Here is an 18339-nt window from a genome sequence, read left to right as displayed (position 1 = left end):
TAGCATTTCTGAAATAGGGAAATTTGCTGACACTGAATATAAGTTTAGGTAGCAGGACGTCTTATCTGGTTGTATTTGTCCGTGTACGAAAATGAAAAGTGGACAATAAATAGTCTAGAAAAGCACGAAGAATAGATGTGCAGAATGATTAACAAACGATGAAAAACTGAATCGAATCTGGAAGAAACAGATATTCATGGTACATCTTGATTAAAACAAGGAATTGATTAACAGAGCAAGTGTAGAGGCGTCAAGGAATCATCTGTTTGTGTAATGGAGGGAAGTGTGTGTGTGTGTGCGTTTGCGTTTGTGTGTGTGTGTGTGTGTGTGTGTGTGTGTGTGCGTGTGTGTGTGTGTAATGTGGGGGCGGGGGGCTGTAAGAGACCAAGACTTGACTACTGTATGCAGGTTCAAAATTATGTCGGATGCAGCAGTAACATAGAGATGGAGAGACTTGCCCGGGATTGACTATATTGGAGAGCTGCATCAGTCCAGTCTTCGGACTGAAGATCGCGACAACAACTTACGAGTACAATGAAATCAGCAAAGGTTGCGTATTAGGAGCTACGAGTAAAAAAAAGTGGAAAGAACAAATGTTCGAATTTCACGTAGTGACAGTTTATAATATAGTTACGCTACAGAGCATCATTCATCTTGTCACTATATCACCCCCACATCGTGTGCTGTACGCATGTATCAAACGTATGTGTTAAAAGTAAATGCCACTTAACTATAAAACATTAGACATAATGTAACTAAGTGCAGTCATCAGCTTGAGTGTAAACAATAAGTCTGCAAGTACACTTAAGTATATGCACAAGATTTGAACAAAAATGCAGGCCGGTGTGGCCGAGCGGTTCTAGGCGCTACAGTCTGGAACCGCGCGACCGCTACGGTCGCAGGTTCGAATCCTCCCTCGGGCATGGATGTGGGTGATGTCCTTAGGCTAGTTAGGTTTAAGTAGTTCTAAGTTTCAGTCGTGATCAGAAATGTTCTGTGGAGTTGTGACTGTTATGTCAGAGATAAGAGACTTCTAAAGTGAGAATATTGCTGGTGCTTGTTTGCTGGTTTCTTCCGTAACAAGGCATCCGGAGCGTTTGGTGTTTCAAGAGGCACCGATCAAAGATTTCTACCGAGTACGGGAAAAGCGGAAAAAACATCATCCGCTGTCACAACGCTGACGAAAGTATGTGTTGAGTGAGCGTGACAGATGGTCATTTAAGAGGATACTGACGAAAAATAAGAGGACGGCAGCTGAAAAAGTCATTGCACAACTAAATATTGCTCTCGCAAACCTTGTCAGCACCCAACAAGAGGAAGGGAGCTCCATAAGCAGGAAATTCCAAAACCACTCATCAGTAATGAAGGTACGCGAAACAGGAAAACGTGATGCCGAAGCTGGGACTATGGATCAATGGTAGAGAGCCATTTGCTCGGATGAGTCTTGTTTCACAGTGTTTCAACTGCTGCCCGAGTTTACGTCCTAAGAGTGACGTATGGCGGGATTCGGTAGTGATTTGGGCTGCTGTATCGTGTTATTCCATTGGCCCCGTGATTGCTCTGCAAGGTCGCGTTACAGCCAAAGTTATGTGAGCATTTTGGCTGATGACGTCCATTCCATGGTACGATGTTTGGTCCCCAATGGTGACCATATGTTCCAAGACGACGGGGCCGCATTGCCCAGGAAAGGTTTTGTGAGCACCAGGATGTACTGTCGCACCTCCCCTGGCTATCGCAGCCACCAGATCCCTGTTTTATTGGGCCTGTGTAAACTACTTCGGATATAAGGGTGAGCGATCGTTATACAACTCCATCATTGTTACCTGAACTTTGCCGGCCGCGGTGGTCTAGCGGTTCTAGGCCCTCAGTCCGGAACCGCGCGACTGCTACGGTCGCAGGTTCGAATCCTGCCTCGGGCATGGATGTGTGTGATGTCGTTAGGTTAGTTAGGTTTAAGTTGTTCTAAGTTCTAGGGGACTGATGACCACAGATGTTAAGTCCCGTAGTGCTCAGAGCCATTTGAACCATTTACCTGAACATTCCTCAATTTTGCGGGATAAATGGTATAAGATTCCCTAGAAAACCAGTATTTATCCATTCCGGGACGGCTGGAAGCGGTTTTGAACGCCAACTGGTTTCCTACATCGTATGAAGTATGGTGATGATGATGATGAAGTTTGGTTTGTGGGACGCTCAACTGCGCGTTCATCAGCGTCCATAAGAAGTCCCAATTTTTACACAGTCCAATTGTTTTCACACAGTCAAATCGAGCCACAGTCACGAATGATGATGATGAAACGATGATGACAACACAAACACCCAGTCCCCGGGAACAGAAAATCCCCAACCCGGCCGGGAATCGAACCCGTGACCCAGTGATCTTGAGGCAGCAAAGCTGAAGTATGATGACGTGTCGTGTTTTCGGTGTTTCCATATTTTTGTCCACCCCTGTGTGTACTCGGTGAGCCACTGTACAGTGTTGGGCAGAAGATATTTTGTACCAATAACAGCAGTTCCCTGTGCAACTATATTTGCATACAGAGAGAAGGAAAAATAACAGTGAAACACACACTACTGGACATTAAAATTGCTACACCACGAAGATGACGTGCTACAGACGCGAAATTTAACCGGCAGGAAGAAGATGCTGTGATATGCAAATGATCAGCTTTTCAGAGGATTCACACAAGATTGGCGCCGATGGCGACACCTACAACGTGCTGACATAAGGAAAGTTTCCAATCGATTTCTCATACACAAACAGCAGTTGACCGGCGTTGCCTGGTGGATCGTTGTTGTGATGCCTCGTGTAAGAAGGAGAAATGCGTACCATCACGTTTCCGACTTTGATAAAGGTCGGATTGTTGCCTATCGCGATTGCGGTTTATCGTATCGTGACATTGCTGCTCCGATTGGTCGAGATCTAATGACTGTTAGCAGAATATGGAATCGGTGGGTTCAGGAGGGTAATACGGAACGCCGTGCTGGATCCCAACGGCTTCGTATCACTAGCAGTCGAGATTACAGGCATCTTATCCGCATGGCTGTAACGGATCGTGCAGCCATGTCACGATCCCTGAGTGAACAGATGGGGACCTTTGCAAGACAACAACCATCTGCACGAACAGTTTGACGACGTTTGCAGTAGTATGGACTATCAGCTCGGAGGCCATGGCTGCAGTTACCCTTGACGCTCCATCACAGATAGGAGCGCCTGCGATTGTGTACTCAACGACGAACCTGGGTGCACGAATGGCAAAACGTCATTTTTTTCGGATGAATCCCGATTCTGTTTACATCATCATGATGGTCGCTACCGTGTTCGGCGACATCGGGGTGAACGCACATTGGAAGCGTGTATTCATCATCGCCATACTGGCGTATCACCCGGCGTGATGGAATGGGGTGCTACTGGTTACACGTCTCGGTCACATCTTGTTCGCATTGACGGCACTTTGAACAGTGGACGTTACATTTCACTTGTGTTACGACCCGTGGCTCTACCCTTCATTCGATCCCTGCAAAACCCTACATTTCAGGAGGATAATGCACGATCGCATGTTGCAGGTTCTGTACGGGCCTTTCTGGATACAGAAAATGCTCGACTGCTGCCCTGGCCAGCACATTCTCCAGATCTCTCACCAATTGAGAAGTCTGATCAATAGTGGCCGAGCAACTGGCTCGTCGCAATACGCCAGTCACTACTCTTGATGAACTGTGGTATCTTGTTGAAGCTGCATGGGCAGCTCTACCTGTACACGCCATCCAAGCTCTGTTTGACTCAATGCCCAGGCGTATGAAGGCCGTTATTACGGCCAGAGGTGGTTGTTCTGGGTACTGATTTCTCAGGATCTATGCACCCAAATTGCGTGAAAATGTAATCACATGTCAGTTGTAGTATAATATATTTGTCCAATGAATACCTGTTTATCGTCTGCATTTCTTCTTGGTGTAGCAATTTTAATGGCCAGTTGTGTATATGCCTCTTAAACTTTCTTTTCTTATTCTAATGGTTCTTCTTCGAATACTCGAAACGAAACTTCATGGTAGATTAATTGTGCGTGCCGGACCGGGAGTCGGACCTGGGACCTTGGCCTTTTGCGGGAATGCTTCACCAGCTGAGCTCACCGAGCACGACTCAAGCCCCCTCCCCCCCCCCCCCCCCAGCTTTACTTCTGCTAGTATCTCATCTCCTTTCTTCCAACCTGCTCGCGAAAGGAAGGAGCCAGGTACAGCAAACAGCTTTAATCTGACATTAGCACACAGTCCGTTGTGGATGGAAATTCATTCTGGACACGTTATCTACCTTAACCCAACAAGATTACTGGGAAACAATGTCACACGTCATCCAAAGATTCCCGTGTAAGGTACATGTGCATTAATATTACGCTTTCATATGTGCTGTATTGATATGCTACGTTCCTAGCAGCACGTACCTGAATTCGTTCGATGCCTGCTGTCATCCGTACTTGACAAGGTTTCCAAAGATTGATAACCACTCTGCAATTAGACACACGTTCATGTTGTGTGCAGTTTCCTTTAATTTCCCAGAAGCCTTCCTGGATATCTAAGTTGAATCTGCATCCTCACTACTAATTTTACCTGTGCATTACACTTCATATTGCTTCGCAGGATTAACCTTCGTTGTGTTACTGTCATCTTTTTGTGAGATACAAAGTCAAAATGGATAGAAGGTAAAATGATCCCGCTGCTTACGGACGATGGTCAATACATAGATTTCACAATGCCAAACTCGTCTGTAGTGGTGAGCGAAGAAAAGTTAAGTATTGCTATCGTGTATTTAATGAAGGTTAAAGCCTTTACAAGTGCCCGCCATCAGGAGAAATATGATTGACCTAGTGGTCAAACAGAAGACAATGACCGTGTTAATGAAACCTACTGAAAATCCGTCATATCACATTTCGTCAGCTTTCTGTGGAATGTTCATACTTGTCTTATGCAACTATCCACAGAGCTGTCATCAGGAAATGAAAAACTTCAGAAACTGTGGGTATGGCGAGTCACTGCGGCCTGCAGTATTCAGACGGTTCCGAACTTGAGTGTGACAACGGTCTGTGTTAACTTAATGAACACCATATTACTGCCTTGATATCAATTTTTAATGTAAATTTCTTACGCCTTTTAAATTTACAACTTAGTCTTGAGAAGTCTGCAGCTTGTGGTCTACATTCCGATTAAAATTATTTTCCGATTGCCGTTTCAGGGAATCTAGTGATAGGGGCCAGCCTTCATCCAATTGTAGTTCTTTCCCTAGCATCAAGTACTCATCTTGTTGCCTGTTTTGTAGGTACGTGCAATCAGTCAATCACAATGTAACTTTAATCAGAGTATATCGGTTAGTATCGCTTCCTCTATATCACTAGGCCCCGAGTTCGACTCCTGGCCAGAGCTGAGATTTTCTTTGCTCGGGGAATGGGAGTTTCGTTATCCTAATTGTTTCATCTCGTAATAAACGATGCGTAAGTCACCGAGGTGGCGATTCGCACCAGGCGACCGAACAACTCTTCGACGGAATCACCCATCAGTAATCCAACGCAATCATTTCGTAGTTGATTTACAGAAGTTGACATTTTTTAAACATATGCTAAACATCTATCGAATATAGTTAAATATACATTCTGAGTATAGGGAAATGGTAGAGATATTAGCATATTTTCATTGTTCTTGCACTCAGTGACCATCTCCTTCCATAAATCAAGAAATAGCTTACAGAATAGCACAACATTTAGAATACAATGAAGCGTGTAGTTCCCATCTGACTAAAATATCAGGCAGCGGAATTCAATGTAAAGGGTATAAGAGCACTGTTCCGCACACCCTAGAGCCTGGAGAATAGTGTTGGTTTTAAAGAATAATTTTCAAAAAGTATATGAGTGTGAATCTCTTAATTAATTATTGATCTGTATCTTCTATGCTCTTATCTAACGTATTTGACAGTTGGAATGGGGTGCGCCACATAAAGTTTACCTCAGTATTATGCTGAATCATATTTGGTGTTCATAAAAGAACGATAATTTCAGAAGCTCTTACAAATGATTAAAATAAGTAAGGAAAACTTTTTATTTGCTAACAGAACACATTTTTTTCCACGTCACCTTTCCAACTGTCAACTCATTGATTATACTCCACAGTGGTTAGAAATATCTTTTACAACCCTTCTATGTAAATGGTTTACGCCTGGATTTCGAAGCATAACAATACTGAAAGGCACTCCTGCGCTCTTCTCCCCCTCCCCTACTCCTCCATAAAAGTTTCTGCCTGCTATTTGTTCTACACAGTAGATTTAATAAAAATGAAGCGTTATTGAAATATATTATGTAATTTAATTACAGTGATGAAAAATATTGCACATAATAAATTACATATCTCGATGCAGCTAATTAATTATGAATTATGTAAGTTTTAAAAAATGAAATTAAAACTAAATATCATTTTTATGGCACTTACTTTTCGTTGGTTTTAGTATGATGTTCAATAAAGTACAGATTTTGTTTGCTCTTCACAGATTATTAATAGTGCATAAATCATTAATTATAAATAAAAGAAAAAAGGACAAGTATATACAGCTGCCTAAAGGCACAACGATTAAAAATCCCCCTAATATCATTGATCAGCCAAAGAAAATATATTTTTGAATATTTTTGTTTACTCAGTAGACCGTGCAATGCGAACTCGGAAGAAGTTAAAAGTACTCGCTGCAGGGGCAAATAAAATAAACGGAATGTACCGTCTGAGTATGGAATATGGATTGAGAGGAAACCTATGGAAAACGAAAGTAATGAGAAGTAATATAAATGAGAATATCTAAAAACTTAACATCAACATTGTTGATCACGAACAGACGAATTTAAGGAATACTGGTAAACTGGAAGAAAAATAACCTCTGACAAGCGAGGCAAGGAAGACATAAAAAGCTAACTATCACAGTGATAGAGGGAATTCCTGGCCAAGAGAAGGCCTTAATTTGTGGAAGGAAGTTCTAAAAATAGACGTTTGGGGCACTGCAGTGGGAAAACCGGAACAGAAGAGAATCGAAGCTTCTGAGATTTGGCGCCACAGAAGAATGTTGGAAATTGGGTGAACTGATAAGGTAAGGAATGAGAGGCTTCTCCACAGAATCGACGAAGAAAGGATTACATGGGAAATACTGACAAGAAGACATCTGTTAAGACATCAGGAAATAATTTCCATGGTACCAGGGCGAGCTGCAGAGGATAAAAATTGTAGGGGACGACAGAGATTGATATGCATTCAAGAATTAATTTAGGATGTAGGGTGGAAGTGCTAATCAAAGATGAAGGGTTGAGCGCAGGACAGGAAAAAAAAAAAAAATGACATTCTTTCTAGATGACACGGTGGTCGGTAGTGTCTGTATCGCCGTACCGTCCATTTGCTTTTTTAGTCAGTTAAGCAAAGCCAAGGCCTTCATATAGGCCTAGATTGGTTCAGATTCACAGATATGTACAAACAAACAGCAAGTTATTAACTACCCCATAGATGTTAACAAATTTTTGTTTATTATTGTTGCTGATATATTTCTACGTCATGGCTAATGAGTCCATTTACATCATGGAGGAATGGGTCCTAATGAGGACTTAGACTCGCGAACGATCCCATAAAGGGGTACACAGCATGATTTCATTGCAAGATTTCAGAATACTTCCCCACCAAAACCAACAATTTTACGGTGGGACCAAAAGTTCTTAGTTTAAAAGACAAAATAGCTCAGGACTACTATCAACACGGCTCGAGACATGTATGGAGGCTGCAGCTCTGTCAAACTTTCGCCAAAAACAGTCTATTCATAAGCGGTCACAGGAATTAAGAGTTCCATACTCGGGTTTACAAAAACAAGTGAAGAATGATTTTAAGTTAAAAGGCATTTTAACCTTCGTTTGTAACCTAACTGGATGATAACGACATGCAAAAGGATCACCAACCTTCAGAGCGATTGCTCGATGTCAATACAACTCATTCATCAAGGGGAAGTGCTTTTCTCGGATGAGTGTACGATATATCGCAGTGAGAAAGTGAGAAACGTTTATTTCAGAAGTAAAGAAAACCAACATTTTTATGAAGAACTTGAATACAGCCATTACATATCATGATGCGGGCTGGAATGGTTGCCACCCACTTGGTGGGTCCATGTTTATTTGACGATGCTGTGAATTACATTGCGTATCTCACCATGTTACGTGACTGGTTTATACCACATCTGCAAGATCTGGGACTGCTCGGTCGTGAATGGTTCCAGCAGGATGGAGCACCAGTCCATTAACTGCTGTCAGACCAGTGAGGTATTTCCTGATAAATGTGTTGGACGTGGTTCTGTTGCCATACGTCACGAGACAGTTTACGACCTTAATGATTCTGTTCGATAAGCATTTACTGCCCTCACGCCAGCACTGTTCAAGAGAATTTCACATAGTACATGAAGAAGAATCATACTCTGTTATGAAAGCGTTTGGGTGCACAAAGACATTCTGGAATAAAGAGTAAAGAACGATCACACTACCTCAAAGTTGCACTCTGCCATGATTCCACATTAAGATGATGCTTACGATAGGGGCATAATGCGACTTTGTGATCACTCTGTACATTGCCTAATTTTCCACTAAAGTTAATTCCAACCAGCATTTAAAAGTCTACTGAACTGTCATAACGAGAGAAACCAGAAATTTTTTTATTATTTAAATATACACTCAGAATTTCGCGGAACACTGATTAAATGCCGTGTGCGAGACATTTCTAGGCAGTCGAAGGGCACATTTTAATTTTGTGCCGTTTGTCGCTGCAAACTGTTAGCCGTACCTGAAAATAAAAATTACTGGTACTGTTTTGTGCGCTGCGAAGGTGAAGTTAAATAAATGTTGGGTGTAGGTTTAAAAATGAGACGTCACAAGTTGAAACGTTATAGTCATTATGACTAATATTCCACAATAGTAACCCTTAGAGCAATTAAATTTATCAATGAATTGTCTTAAACTACTAACAACATACATTTCAGTCATTAACACAAGACAAAACACTCGGCCGAGGCTAACAAAATAAATGCATCTTATACGCGCGCATCCTTCTATGTGTATGTATTGTGTGTGTGTGCGTGTGTGTGTGTGTGTGTGTGTGTGTGTGTGTGTGTGTAAGAGAGAGAGAGAGAGAGAGAGAGAGAGAGAGAGAGAGAGATAATTAAAACGAAAGTGGTTGTCATGACTTCCTTGATTTCATGGTGTCTGGCTGATTCATAGAAATCATCAAAGTTGTTTTAATATCACTTTTTCCTTCTAATTTTTCCATTTTTACTTAAGAAATACGACACCGACTTTATCCACGGTTGTGCAGTCAGTACTAATCAGCATTATGATAAATACTTCAATACATGACGACGCTTGTCCCTGTCGCCAATTATTCGATCGTATACGGTTTGCTGCGATACGTTAAAAATACGAATATCACCAAAGATCGTACAGGCTGGTGTCAATGGTACTGGATCATGTCAAATGTCCTTATGGACATATATTTAGGTTATTGTGAATACTGAAGTCGATACTAGTTCCCAACAACAAGGGTACGGCAACCTTCATTTAATGCAATGATCCTTTACAAAGTGCAATACATCATTATATTTTCAGTACTGCCTTTACAAACATAAATAGGATGAGTTTCTAAATGTATCTTGCATCATGTCAGGTTCCTTAAGAGATACACAAGAATGTACAAGAGAGACTGTTTTCAGAAAGATATTCTCCTACCAGAACATCACTGATAGCTTGAATCGGCGTTATGGCTACATCATTACAAAGTTTCACATAAATAACGAATATTAAGAGCTGGAATTCATTTTTATAATATCATTGAATACTCAGTATTTTATTTGTCTATACCTAGAATGACATCGAACGCAGTGCCGACAGAGATACCTCACTCTTGGCAGTTCCGCGAAGTGTTGTAATTCACGTACAGAATCACCTTTTACAGCATACGAACGTGAACTATACTCACAAAGTTCATTAATGACCCTCTAATAGTTATGTCCACCTTCACTTTTGGAGATCGTAAAAATGTTGAAAGAACGAAGTTGAATGAATTCTGTAGGCTGAGTCAAATAAAATATTTCTAAACGAAGCATCTGCCTCGATAGTACTCACGTAATTGCTCTTTCAGTTGATGTTATTGAGTGATTCATTAGTTTCCACAAACGTTCAGTTACTACAATACATTTTCGTGTGACAGAAACCTTCCCAGAACATTGTCATATTAACACTTTACACTGATCAACGACCTTCATCGATTGCACCAAAGATATGATTATTTCCACCTTTTAATACGTACTATATTCAAACGGCAGTAACCTACGAAATTTGTCGCAAACGGGTCTCACCCCGAGGTAGGGATATATATCATTATGTGGCAATGATCAATATGTTTTGCCTGACATGGCTTTTACGTAATAACTGTGACTGAATATCGGACATTATGCTGCCGTTATGGACGAAAATGGCACGGCTGTACGGAATGAAACTGCATTGTGTGACCGTACTTCACGATACTTGTTACCCTCGAAACCCTTGGATGGCCTAGTGAAGAAATATATTTCAGGTTAAAAACTGGTTTTATTACGTGGAGTTATTTAAGTAGCTAATGAGTTAGTATTCTATCATTTGCATTTATCTTTATTATTTTTTATAATCAATTGATCATCAGCATTGCGTAGGGTGTTCAATTATCTCTCATTTCCATTAGTTTCCACCCAAGTAATTGCTAGAGCATCGCTGTAGATACTGATGTGTGCCGCGTTTATTCTACATCCTTGCTTGACTCCTTTATTTGTATATATCTCTGATAACCGCTTTCCAGTAGTGTCTACAAAAGGCCTTGTGTCATTGTATTCAATTTGGAATATCTTTATCAGATGTCACTGATAATTCATTTTGCACATTATCTCCCACTGGATATAAATATAATCTAACACTTTCATAAAAATTTATGAACGCTTGGCACGCCTCTAAATTAAATTGTCTCTTTCTTATATTACACGTTTTACACCTGTGTACATACTGCTCAAACGAGTGTGAAGTGCGCGGAAGAGAGTACTTAGCGTTACACAACATGTTAGGATATTTTCCCATTCCCAATCGCGTATTGAGTATGGGAAAAATTACTGCTCGATTTCCTTGTGCACACTGTAATTAGCCTAATCTTATCTTCGAGGTTCGTTTGTAGACCTGAAGAATGTCTGTATATGAGGGATTCCCAAATTTTTGTTCTGACGGAACACTTTGAGAATCCTGCTACTTTGATTAGACACCTTCTTTATTTTCAATGTTAATGAAATTTCAAAAAATGAGAAAAACTTGCTTTATTCAGTAATTACTTAATTTGTAAACCATACCTACCACCAAAAATCGGAACAAAAACTCCATATTATTAACAGTTTTTTGCAGAGCACTTATTCACTTCGTGCTGAAGACCAGTGATCCGCGGAACACAGTTTCGAGAAACCTGCTCTAGATGCTTCACTTATTACTGATTTTTGAAACTTTCAAAGTCAGCTTTTGTGTGAGGTATATCCATAACCACTATTGGAAACAGTGAGCAAGTTTCCTTTGTGCCTTACTTATGTAAAAATTTTAGCTACCTTAAAAGACAGGGTGTCGCATATGTATATTTAATAGGATCAATGTTAAAAATTTTGAAACAACAAGATAAACAAATGCGTAAGCATGAAATGCATCGCTTTGCTGGAATAAAGTCTCAGTGACTGAAGCATTTTTTGTTGTTGTTGTACGAAAGTTATAGTGACTGCAACAGTATTGCCAGTAACAGACAAAATTCAGTATCTGGATGAGCTGACAGATTCCATTTGTAACTCATTGATGCAGTAGTCTCATTTTGTGAAGTGTACAGTTTTACTTTTCTACAGATTTAAAGCAAGTTGTGGATATCTGCACCACTTTGAAATCTTATTAATATCTGACTGGGTATTTGTGTAGTTTTTTTTTTTTTTTCAAACATTACTTCATAATCGACAACTGTTTTACCTGCAATAAGTCCTAAGTTACTATAGATAAACATGTACCAGATCATTAAATACAACATAATTTACATTTAAAACATTATCACTGAAACATCGTTTACCTTGGAAGCCCAACTGTTCTTAAAACAGCACCTGCGCCTGAGGCATTTCCGAGCCTCTCATATGTTACCACATAGTTTAGGCGCTGTATCCAAAGAGTAAAATCTTTTTTATTGTTGAGATTATTCCGGTCCCCTCTTTCAATAGGGATCCGTTCACCTAATGTTTAATGCCCTCTCTAATTAGGAGGAACTAAGACCAAAGTTAGAGGCGCCGTAAATCGCGCTCTGGATAAGTATGCGACGAGTAAGTGTGTTAAGGACGGAAAATACCCACCGTTCTTTAATAACAAAATTCAGAAAATGCTGAGAAATCATAGGCTGTTGCACTCTCAGTTCAAAAAAGAACGCGCAAATGACGAAAGGCTTAAATTATTATAAATTCGTGCTTCTGTAAAAAGATCAAAGCGCAAAGCATACAAGTACCACCGTCATGTCTTAGTAATAGATCTTGCCAAGAACCCGAAAAAATTCCGGTCCTACGTAAAATTGCTAAGGCTTTTGTCCAGACACTCGTTGACCAGTCTGGAGTGGCAATGAAAGACAGCAAAAGGAAAGCTGAATTTTTCAGTTTCTCGTTTAAGAAATCATTCACACAGGAAGATCGTATCAACGTACCCTCCTCCGTCAGTCGCACCAACTCGCGTATGGAGAACATTGCAGTAGGCATTCATGGCGCAGTAAAATAAGTGACGGAGTTGTAAATAAATACGTCACCATGTCTAGGTGTAATCTCAGTTCGGTTTTACAGACAGTATTCTGCGACGTTGGCCCCTTACTTAACTTACCCTTATCTCTAATCTCTTGCCCAGTACAAAGATCGAAGTGACTGGAAAAATGCGCAGACAATTCCCACACATAAAAATGACAAAAGAACGGGATTGCAAAATTGCAGACCAATACATCGATAAGATCGGTTTACTGCAGAATTCTCTGAACATATTCACAGTTCAAGAGCAGTATAATATAATATACATTTCGTTGAGAGAGGCAACATTCAGTCTACAAATCAGGATCGATATAAAAAGCATCGCCCGTGTGAAACTCGGCTTTCCCTTTTCTCGCACGATATCCTGAGAACTGTGGATAAAGGACAGCAGGCAGATGGAGAGCGTTGGTGCAAGTGCACATGGAAGTGTGGACTTCAAGATGTAACACTGACGGGTGGTATTGCTCGCTACAGTGGAAACGCTGCTGACGTGCTGCCCGACGCCCAAGGAATCCAGCAGACTATGTCTGTTAACGGGCGTAGCATGAGAGTGGATCCAGTAGCGGAAACAGCCATGTACAAGTTAAACGCACCAAAATAAATGAACAAACAGACAACAAATTCTAGTGTTTGTAGTAGATATGTAGCTGGGTAATTTGTTAAGAGTTTTAATGTTGTTTTGTCGCAGTAGAAGTAGTTGTAGCTTTTTTCTTTTTTAGTCTCTCTTGTTCCTTAAAAAAATTAAATGTCAGAAATAAATAATTAATACATAACTTATAACTATCCAAGGAAATGTGATTTGCGTGGCCTGTTTTAGCTTTATAGATAATAGGTGTAATTATGAAGAATAAATAAATAAATAAGTAAAGAAACAGTCCGTTGTCCTCGACGTCGAGTATTCATCAGAAACAAGGCTGTCGTTAAAAGTGCCCCGCTGAAGTGTGATAGAACCGCTCTTATTTCGTGTATACATGAATGACGTGACGGGCAGGGTGTGCAGAAAGTTATGGCTGTTTTCTGGTATACGGGAAGGTGAGTCGTAGAGTGACTGTAGGACGATACGGAATGGCTCAGATAGAATTTCTGGTTAGTGTGATGAAAGGCAACACGCTCTAAATACATAAAAATGTAAGTTAAGCGAATGAGTCGCAAAAACACTCCTGTGACGTTCGAATACAGCGTTAGTAGTGCGCTGCTTGGCACAGTCACAACCATAAAATGTCTACTGAATATAGTTGCAACGATTTAAACTGATAAATGGAACGAGCACGTCAGGTCGGTAGTAGGGAAGGAGAATGGTCGACTTCGTTTTATTGGGAGAATTTTTGGAAGTGTGGCACATCTATAAAGGAGACTGCTATAGAACACTAGTGCGACCCGTTCTTGAGAACTGTTTGAGTGTTTGGGAGCCCCGCCAAGTCGGATTAAGGGAAGACATCGAAGCATTTGAGAGGCGTGCTGCTAGATTTGTTACCTGCAGATTCGATCACCTCACAAGTGTTACAGAGATGCTTCGTGAATTCAAATGAGAATCCCAGGAAGGACGACGGCGTTCTTTTCACGAGACACTATTAATGAAATTTAGAGAACCGGCATTTGAGGCGGACTGTAGAATGATGTACTGCGGCAACGTGTATCACAACACGAGAAATTAAGGCTCGTGCGGAGGTATATAGATAGTTGATTCTCCCTCGTTCTATTTGCGAACGTAATTTGAATGGAAAGGACTATGGTTGCAGTTCACGAAAGTAGGCATTTCAAGGTCACCTCACCGTCCTACAGCATTGGCAGTTAGTGGTATTTTCAGATTTTAGTAAAAATTACGAAAAAAATGTTAGACATCTCTATTTCTAGGCTAGAATAGCTTCCAAAAGAAGATTCGTGACAGTTGCTACGAAAACAAAGACTAACCTTGTAAGAAGTGGAAAATACAGAACCACTGGCATATTTGGACTGAGAACATTATATAGCACTCGGTCGTCAGGCCACGAGTGGCCTACCGGGACCATCCGACCGCCGTGTCATCCTCTGAGGAGGATGCGGATAGGAGGGGCGTGGGGTCAGCACATCGCTCTCCCGGTCGTTACGATGGTATTCTTGACCGACGCCGCTACTATTCGGTCGAGTAGCTCCTCAATTGGCCTCACGAGGCTGAGTGCACCCCGAAAAATGGCAACAGCGCATGGCGGCTGGATGGTCACCCATGTAAGTGCCGGCCACGGCCAACAGGGCTTAACATCGGTGATATCACGGGCACCGGTGTATCCACTGCGGCAAGGCCGTTGCCGAGCGTATTATATAGACATTCTAAAATTTTATAGATGCATGTGATATATATTTTGTATTGAAAACATAGAACTATTTCGAAATAAACAGTAAAATACCGTAAGAAGCGTAAAACTCTTCCGGGTGCGCAACGAAAAATGTCGACACTGATGAATTTGTGTTCTGTTGGACCTTGTAGAAGCTTCCAGCCAAAAAGTTATTAAGAAAACTACGAAAATAATTCTAGTAGCATCTGAGACATCATTATGGCACCGTTTGACATATGGACACATTTTGTTTACGAGAAACTATGTGCGTGACAGCGTGCGAAAACTCGTGTGCTCGCCTCGACAGGAGCGAGAACAATCTCTACCTCCCACAAAATTATTTGCAACTCTTACTGACCCATCGCCAATATAAGCTGGACAAAACTAGCTGTAGGTTTTATGAAACCCAAGTTTTATCGACGTACTGTATATTGTAAGAACATTTTTCCTCAGCACGCAGTAGGTCCATTTTGCACAAAACTTGGTTTTTGCTGCTGCAGCCTCTCTGCATTCCATTTAAAACTTTGTCCTTCATTATGCTTTCTGAATGAAAAACCAAGTGAGCGGAGAAGACGAATAACGGAGGTCTGTGAGCCAGAATCATTAATTTTTTTTATGGAGATCGCTCTGTAGTTTTCTATCCTCCGCTTTGAAACGTTTTATTGCAAAAGTGTTCTGGAAGATGGTTTGTTTCCTGAGTGAGCCGCACATCGGAGAGTGGACCATCGTAAAAAGTTATTAGTATGAAGCGCATATTTAATTTCATCGTGTCGTATGAGAACACTGTCTCGCGGTGGTTCCTCCTGTTTCGCGGGAACTCGTGGTTCTTTTAGTCACGGCTGCGCGGTTTAGAAATCAATCGAGGCTGCCGCGAGATTAACGCGGACGCGCCGGGTGGGGGGGGGGGGGGGGGAGGGGCGGCGCGGGTCTCCGCGATTACAGGAGCCGCCGGCAGCGCAGACGGCTCTGCTGGCTTTACGACGCGGTTTTTTTTACCCCAGCTGCCCCACCCGCCGCTTTACCGCCCGGCAGTAAGCCCCGCCGCGCGCAGATAAAAGAACGGCGCCGGATAATTGTCTTGATTTGCTTGAGACTTAGCCCGCCAGGTACTAAAGTTTAGTTTACTTCTTGTTTGAGAGCAGCTGTAAAGCCCCGCCCATCTCTGGGTACAATCACTCACAATAATGGAAGGGGACGGCGCAGCCTGCTGCTGCTGCTGCGACCTTCGTTTTGTTGTCCAGAGCCGCACTGTCCCGTTGCGAATGAAGGATCACCCTCACTCTCTCTGAGTCCCGTCCCAGTCCCACTCTCTTTCTCAGCCTCTCCGGTTCCACACACACACACACACACACACACACACACACACACACACACAAAATCTAGCTGTTTATCTTCAGTCTTTAATCATAACTGAACAATGTACCTGATCATTTTCTGCTTATTATAGTTACGAAGATGTAAGGACTTGAAGGTAATATAGAAAAGGGAAACGGACGTAAGTGAAGATGAGATGGATATATATGGAAGACATTCTCTCGGAATTACTGTGACCTTTTGGAGCCAGCTATGAGAGGCGGCCGGAGTGACCGAGCGGTTCTAGGTGCTTCAGTCTGGAACCGCGCGACCGCTACGGTCGGAGGTTCGAATCCTGCCTCGGGCATGGATGCGTGTGATGTCCTTAGGTTAGTTAGGGCTAAGTAGTTCTAAGTTCTAGAGGACTGATGACCTCAGATGTTAAGTCCCGTAGTGCTCAGAGCCATTTGAACCATTTTTTTGCAAGTGCTACTCCGAGATAAAGAGATTGGCTTGGCACATGAGAGGAATTCGTGGCGGGCCGGATCAATCCAGTCAGAAAACTGACGACCCCAAAAAGAAAAAGAAAGGACACTGGACACAGATAGTAGGGGTACACATCTTCCATTCCGGGAGGAGGGAGTAAAAGGGCGCCTATACGAAGTGCTTCTGCCTACAAACCCGAAACTTAAAATTCCTACCCCGTGTGATACGAGATAAAGTCAAAATAAAACGAAGAATTTGACTGTTTTGACTGGACTACACTCTGAAATTTTGAAGGTAGGTTTTGCAGTCAGGCAGCAGTTATACAAGTCGAAGAACAAGTAGGGTAAGTAGTATTTGAGAAGGGAGTGAGACATGTTGTAATTTAGCCAGAGATGGCAAATGACTTGGAACAATAGTTGAATGTAATGGTTTACGCCTTGAAATGAGCTTATAAGATGAACTACAACAAAAGAAAATCAAGGGTAATGTGGAAAGTGGTCAAATTAAATCAGGTGATGCTGAGGAAATTAGATTAGGAAGTGACACACTAAAAGTAATAGATGGGTCATGCTGTTTGGAACTACAATAAGTGATCATGGTCGAAGCAGAGAGGATATAAAATGTGCACTGGTAATGGAAAGAAAAACATTTCTGGAAAAGAGGAACTTGTTAACATCTATTATAAAACTAAATGTTAGGAAATCTTTCCTGATGGTAGTTGTCTGTAGTGTAGCCTTGTGCGGAATCGTGACGATAAACAGCTCAGACAAGAAGAGAAGAGAAGCTTTTGACATATGGTGCAATAGAAGAAAGCTCACGATTAGCAACAAATAAGAATTACTGATGAGGAGGTAGGGAATACAGTGAATGAAAAAGAAATGTATGGCACAGCCTAACTACGTGAATAGTTCGGTTGACTGGACATATCCTGAGGCATCAAGGTATAGTCAGCCCACAATTACTCTTCAATAGAGTTCAAGTATGAACACAATATACTTCGGAGTCTTGGAAAAATGTTGTACAGGCGTTAACTGAAGACCTCGATTGTAAACAATGGTGATTAGCAGTTAGTTGTTTTGAAAAAGTGCATCGTGAAGATTCAATAATATCTCATAAGTAAGATATTTCAAGTACATCCATTGTGATTTTTTTTATTCAGGTGAGTCACAGATTTCAAATATGTATACAGGAATAACGATATACAGGATGATCATAATTAAAGTTAAACTTTCAAAACGCCGAAGAAATAACACCACCGGTCAGAATGACGTCAAATTGCAACGGAATATTATCGGAAAAGGGGGAAAACGTATGGCAGAAGAAAGAAATTAGTGTGAAAATTGATCAATAGATGGCTCTGTATGTGTCAGAATACGTAAATGAAAA

This window comes from Schistocerca americana, chromosome 5 (assembly GCF_021461395.2).
Source record: "Schistocerca americana isolate TAMUIC-IGC-003095 chromosome 5, iqSchAmer2.1, whole genome shotgun sequence".
NCBI classification, from domain to species: Eukaryota; Metazoa; Arthropoda; class Insecta; order Orthoptera; family Acrididae; genus Schistocerca; species Schistocerca americana.
The sequence above is the reverse complement of the archived record's forward strand: the minus strand, read 5'-3'. Positions refer to the sequence as shown.